This window comes from Canis lupus, chromosome 3 (assembly GCF_003254725.2).
Source record: "Canis lupus dingo isolate Sandy chromosome 3, ASM325472v2, whole genome shotgun sequence".
Taxonomy (NCBI): Eukaryota; Metazoa; Chordata; class Mammalia; order Carnivora; family Canidae; genus Canis; species Canis lupus.
Window position 1 is genome coordinate 69,829,472 of NC_064245.1, and position 7,086 is coordinate 69,836,557.

The window sequence follows — 7,086 nt, forward strand, 5'->3', positions numbered from 1 at the left end:
CGGGTCTCTCTACACAAGTCCGTTTCCCTGATGAAAGCTACAGAATGGGGATCACTATGTAAAAAGATGATGAACAAATTTTTGAAGGCTTTTGGTCCGTACTTTGAAAAAGTGGGCAGACTGCACGACTTCACGCTCCCACCAACAGTGGGCAGGAGAAACTGTCTTCAACATTTGCAACAACTGCTTTATCATTTTGGTAAATTTTTCCTAAATGATAATGGTTAGGGGGTGTTGCTGACATTTTATTTATTTAGGTAGTTATTTTAAAGATTTGTTTATTTTAGCATGCGGGGGGGGGGGGAGGGGCAGAGGGAGATAGAATCTCAAGTAGATTCCCTACTGAGCATTGAGCCTGACATAGGCCTGGATCTCATGATGCTGAGGTCATGACCTGAGCCAAAATCAAGAATTGGACAGTTAACCCACTGAGCCACCCAACCATCCTATTTCCCTGTTTTAATTTTATTTTCTTTATTAATAGCTTTTTTTTTTTCACACATCATCTGTTTGTACACCATTTTCCTTTGAGGATTTTCATTCTCTCCTTGTTTTTGTGAGTCAGAGAAGCCTTTGAATATCAGATCTGTGGTACTTTTGCTTTTGTCACTTTACTGTTTGCCTTCTAAATTTGATCATGTTCATGCCTATGTTTCATTTAGTTTTGTGTTTCTTCACTTGCCATAGCTTATGATGAAGGCAAAGTTGGGATGAGCCTGCCTGGGGGAGTATAGAACGGAAATCCTGGCAGGTGGGAAGTGCTCAGCCACTTTGAGGACATACCACGTGACAACTGTACTTGGATCCTCTTCAGATGGACGTAGTCCTACCCTGCCTGTTTGTTAGGCAACTAGCTATACCGGGAGAATTTACTTAGTTAACCACAGTTAAAACCAACCCTAGACAGCCTAAGCAAAATAATAATGACAGTAATGACAACCATAGCAATAACTATTATAATCATAAAATACATGAGCAGTTTTTTTTGTTTTTAAAGAAGCTTAGTGGAATTCCTCTAAAGTATTTTACAAAACTGAAAGCAAAACTAGGATTTCAGTCAGGTCTCAGTGAGGTAGCTCCAGGAGCACACACAAGACTCGGCTTTGAGGACACTGTGTGTATAGTGGATGGCGGTGTGAAATCCTTGGCCTGGAAGTTTGTTTAAAAAGCTTTACATGGGGGACGCCAGGATAGCTCAGTGGTTGAGCATCTGCCTTCAGTTCAGGGCGTGATCCTGGGGTCCAGGATCAGGTCCCGCATTGGGCTTCTTGCAGAGAGCCTGTCTCTCCCTCTTCCTGTGTCTCTGTCTTTCTCTCTGTGTTGCTTGTGAATGAATAAATAAAATCTTAAAAAAAAAAAAAAAAAAAAAGCTTTACGTGGAAATGTCTTTATAATGATGATCTAAATCACCAGTGCTAAGTCAGGTGGAAACAAGGAGTGGGTTCCTGACCAAAGGAAAGTTTGACCAGGAGAAAAACCTATGATACCTATGATATCAAGGAGACACCAGAGTTCACATCCTGATTCTGCTAACTACTCATATGACTTGAGGCAAGTCACTTTAGCTCTCTGCATGTTCTCATCCATGAAATGGGTATAGTGACATCGCCCTTCTAGATTAGTTGAAAGATCTGGGAGATGTACAGATACAGATATAAAGGGCTTAGCACTGTGCCTGATATATGGGAAGACTCCATATAAAGGGACCCACGGTCATCGGGGAAGTGGAGTCTAGAGAGTAGGGAAAGGCAGCCCGGGAATGGCTGTGGTCAGTACCATGGTCAGTACCAGTGGAGCAGCAGCAGGTCCTAGCAGTGCAGCCTTGAAGGGGTCAGGCTGTGGAGCAGCAGGAGGATGGATGCTGATGGAAACAGTGGCCGTTTTTGACCAGCACCTTACATGGAGTGACTAATCCTCACAGCAACCAGTCACTAGCATGACTTGTTCCATACATGGGGATACTGAGGCACGCAACTTTGTTATTCTGGAATCCGAGGAAGCTTTAATTTAGTCTCTTGATATAAGGATTAAACTATCCGTTTGTAGATTCATTGTAATCTCTGAGTAAATACCTTATTTTGTCAGAACCAAAAGGCCCCTCATCACTTGGGTCTTTGTCTGCTGCCTCACAGCTTGTGAAATGGAGTGTGGACGTGAACCCAGGCAGGTTTGGCTTCAGAGCCTGAGCTCTGAGCTGCCGTGATAAACCGGCTCTGATGTCTCAGCATGTCTCAGGACATACACTCTAGAAAAGTCGGTACCCAGGGCTCATTCTTGCAGGAACCACAGTGCTGGACCACTTCATTCATTCAGCTAGATACCAGGAAGGGAGTATGTGGTGACCTGATTGCCCTTTTCCCACCCAGACCCGTGGCAGACATTGCTAATCATTCATAGCATTTCTTACCATTCCTCAGCACCAGGGGAGGACCTCCAAATCCTGAAGAACACCAGAAAATTACCATCAATTGACCAGCATTAATAGGCCAGATAAAATCTAGTTGCTATAGCTAGCATGAAGTCTTAGGCATGCCAGACAGTAGTACAGAAGTGCAAACTGGGCATCGCTTTTATGCTGGTAAGAATCAGCCTGTCATTCCTTTAAGGAAGTAACATGAGTACTGATGTCGTGAAAGTCACAAAAGCAAATCCATGAACACACACACTTTGAACAGAGCAATAGAGAAATCCTCCTGCCAACCTCAGGAAAATGAAGGCATTCCAAGGTTGTACTGGTTGGGGACTCCTCATTCGCCAAGACTGAGTTGGATTCTGTACCCCTCCTTGGGCATCACCCCAATACCATGGCCACAACTTCTGGGGAAACCTCACGTTATAAAAACAAAACACGGGGAGAAAATCCCAGCCTTCTGAGATTGGTGGTGGAGAGCAGAGCCCCCACTTGCGAGGCCACATCACAAATCACTGCACCAGGGCTCTGATGAGGATGGAATGAGACCTGGTTCCAGGGACGGACACAGCCTGGCACAGAGAGCCCTCGAGATCAGTGCCTGACGTCATGACAATGATTTGGAACAACCAGCACCCTTAACCCATGATTCTTAAACTTGTTCAAATACTACCCAACTCTTCAACTACTGAACAGCATCAAAAACTACTCCCAGATCATGGAATACCAGGTACGTTTGTGGAGTATCATGAAATATGGAAAAATTAAGTGAAAAATAACCCAAGTGCTATAAAAGTTTATGCCCACTCTCATAGCACCTGAGCTAGAATTGCGTGCATGGTGACAAATGCCAAGAGGCTGACAATTTTTAGGGGCAGACACCTTAACATTGAGAGAGTTCTGTTGCCTTAACTTTTTTTCTGAAGCCTAGAAGAGGGATTGTCATTTCAATTTTAGCTGTAAAATAGCTCTCTGTTTAGCATAAAATTGGTCGGAGCAGAGCTGCCCTATAACATTACCATTAGAATCCCGATGCAAACTTGATGCCAGGTCCCAGGAGCAGTGCTGCTGGAGACTCCCCAGTAGAGCTGAGGCTTTACCCACCTTTGATCTACAGTAGGGAAATCTAATCTATGGACTACCGAGAGCCTCCAACACAAGTCGGCCTGAGGTCACTGGGAAGGCAGAGCAGCAAAGGTAGGGTTTCAGCAGCTCACAATACCTTCTCTGTGGCCAAACAAAGGCCTGACCTCTGAGCCATGTCTGACCTTTCAACTCTGACATATGAGTTTACTCAGCAATAACAGTTTAAACTACCAAAGGGGCAGTTTCATCATTTATATCAAAGGGAATAAATTAAAGCTTCCATGGATCCCATCACAAAAAAGCTAGATGAGTCTTTGCACTCACAAACAAGGAAACTTCTCTTTTACCAGCACATACAACTGCTTGGTACCCAAGACGGAGAGTTAGAAGGGAGGGCTGACCCCAAATCACAGAAGTTCAAAAATCTAGTAAGTGAGCTGAACAAGATCTTGGTTTTCTTTAAATGCTAAAAGGGCAATAGTAGAGTAAGAAGATGTCATTGTTTAAGAGGGGGGATTGCTGTACTGACTGAACCTCACTCAAGACAAATCTGCTGTGAAAATTTGGGAGATACCATTTTCTACAGCTTGGTAATCAAGCGGTAACCACTCCCATCCCACCCCCCGCCCCATGATTTGACAGCACTAAATTAACAGAGCTGTTCTGAGAAGATAGATACAGAGATGGAAATTTAGAAACACTGCATTTCAGTGTACCTTTGGGCAAAACAAACTCATCTACCCTCACGCGCGGAAGCTGGCTGTGTTCACTAGTAAGAGCACGCTGGAAAATCGATGGGCTGCATGTCTTAAAGTTGAAATGTAGTCAGTGACTCAGTGGTCCTTCTCATTGGCAAACTCAGCAGAAAGGGAAAAGTATCCTACCTGCACCAGAAGGCTTGTAGAGGACGCTGATTTCGTCAGAAATCCAGCCCCCCTGGGGAAAGCCAAGCGTGTCATCAACAGATGAACAGATCAGTGCTGGGCATCCATGAAGACAGTGTAAACTCCTGCTATGAAGCAACGTGGTGAATCTCACGAATGTTGAGTGAAAGAGGCCAGGTACATGCCATAGAATTCCACTTACCTGAAGTTCAAAACCTGGCCTAGCCAATGCATGCCAACAGAAGTGAGCATATGGCTGCCCTTGGGCTACAGAGTCTGCTTTGTTGGCTTGGGTGGTCGTGGCACAGGTGTGTGCGCTTTGTGAACCTCATTGAGCTGTCCATTTAGGTTTTTCTACCTTTCTGTATGGATGCTTCAGTACAAAGTTTACATTAAAAATTTAACTTATCTAGGTTTGTCGGGCAATTTAACAGTTGCATCCATGTCCTGGAGAATGTTGACATGTGAATTATAAACTAGAGTGCTACTTCAGAATCGATCTGGATCTCCTCATTTTACCAGTGCCACACTGCCTGGTACCAGCCACCTGGGCTCTTCCTGCTGTGGTCCAGTCACTTGGAGAACACTGTGTACTGGGCAAAGCCAGGTGCCTGGAGGGTGGGGACTGTGGCCGAAGCCAGAGCCTCAGACAAGCAGGGGTGAACCTGCCACCTGGGCATACTTCGTGTGCTTGAAGGGGAAATATTTGCAGACGTCTGCTATATACCCAGACACCTGTGTGCAGCATTTTAATTCCATTCTGTCTACCCCAGGAGTCAGGGCAGACAAAACCCCCAAGATTCGGGAAGGCTACATAACCAGCCCAGGAGGGGCCCTCAGCTAGTAGGACACAAAGTTGGATTCATCGTTGGTTCCACTCTGGCACGCAGAGCCCCACTGATAGCATATCACCTTGTGCTGTCTCCAACATTGGGTGGGGGTGGAGGTCTGGAGGTGACAGTGGGTGCAGTGGCAGGAGGAGGAGAAAGATGACCTAATATAGAAAGTAGGTGAGAAGCACCTTTCAATAATCAATTCAGGGGGCTCTTAATGACCCAACACCCTCTACCTCTACCCCAGGCCCACATCCAGTAGACCAGTACAGCCAATACACCTCCATGACATGCTCCTGAGCTTGCCTCAAGGCTGTTTGCCTCCCCTTCCCTAAAGACCACGTGGAGCCTGGCCCAGGGCAGGGCACTCTAGAATTACCTCCTTAGTCCTTATGGCTTCTCTCGGTTTCAATGACAAGAGCCCCGGGGCTCCTGGAGGATTCAGGTCCAAACATGTTTGTGAGGAGAAAAAAAATGAATGCACACAAGACATTGGGAAGAGCCCATCTCCTCCCAAATCCTGCTTCTCAGCAGCACCATGGGAAACGGCAGTGCACACAGCTGACAAGTGCCAGGCAGTGCCAGAAAGGTGTCCCATATGAAAACCGCAGTGTCAGAATGCATCCCTGGTGGGTTTAGGGACGCCCAAGGGCCACACCCAGCAGACCAGCATGGAAATAGGCAGAATATGGTAGAGTTCGGTCTTACACTCAACATGGACACAGTGAAGCTGTAAAGCCAGATACAAATCATTAGAGGGTCACTAAATTCCCCAGGGCTCCAGTGTTGTGCTGGAGTCCAAGTCAGGCAGGCGTGGTCTCTGTGCAGGGACTGGGGATGGTCTGTGGATCATGCTCACAGGCAGACCCATGGGCGCGACTGCACGCTGGGGGAGGCCTTACCACCAACTGCACCGGTGAAGACCCCTCTCTGACACGGACCATCAGAACCAGCAGAGCTGGCCCTGCTTCCTCACCCCCATGGAGCTTGAGGGGAAGGAGGGGCCACCCCCTCCATCCCTCAGCCCCAGCCACCGGCACTCTGCTGGCATTCCTGAGCAGCAGTCAGCCCCGCGTCTGCCCTGTGCTGCCAGCGAGTTCTAACCTGAGAACTTGGTTAACAGGATGACAGAAACAAGGACTCTGTCATGGTAGAAGTCTATGTTGTAGTCCATTTTGCTACATTTGCCCAAATTTGCCTTAAATGCATCCCAGTAAAGGGGCCCCTGGGTGGCTCAGTTAAGCGTCCGACTCTCGGTTTTGGCTGGGGTCATGATCTCAGAATCATGAGATGCAGCCGCTCAGTGGGCTCCTTCCTCAGCGGAGAGTCTGCTGCAGATTCTCTCCCTCCCTCTGCCCCTCCCCCCTTCTCCCTTTCCACCCCTTGCTCACATGCTCCCTCTCTAAAAAATTAAATAAATCTTTTCAGAAAATAAAACCCGGCACAGCTCTCGACCACAAAATGCTATGGAGCTTGCACTTGAACGTGTGACTGGGGGGAGTAGGTTTACACCCCTGACCATGCCCAGGGAGGACAGGGAAGCAGGAAAGCATCCTGTACTGGACTCAGAGGAGTTGCAGCTGGGCTCTGCTCTGTCCCTAACAAGGTATGTGGTCCGGGTCAAGCCTCACTTTACCCTTTGCTTTTCAGAATGTCTAAAGCTTCTCATGGCTCAAAAATTGTTACTGATAAATGTACAGTAGTGACAGCTGGGTTTGAGGCACCATGCTGTGCACTCTACATGCATCAGTTCATTCACTCACAGACCAAGAGGAACCTGCAGTGTCCCCATTGTTCAGATGAAAAAAGTGAGGTTTTTTCACTATTAAAGGACCAAGCCAGGACCAGACTCCAGGACCAATTCCAAAGCCTT

At 47.0% G+C, this 7,086-nt stretch overlaps 1 long non-coding RNA gene across 1 annotated transcript; it reads right to left on the reverse strand.

Annotated features, from left to right (window-relative positions):
* Nucleotides 1-1,382: 1,382 nt before the first annotated feature.
* Nucleotides 1,383-4,030, reverse strand: LOC112653802 (uncharacterized). The gene is made up of 3 exons (XR_003132542.3): nucleotides 3,430-4,030; nucleotides 2,408-2,440; nucleotides 1,383-2,313 (listed from the first exon to the last, which is right to left on the reverse strand). It is a non-coding gene; the product is annotated as an uncharacterized LOC112653802 (long non-coding RNA).
* Nucleotides 4,031-7,086: the final 3,056 nt, after the last annotated feature.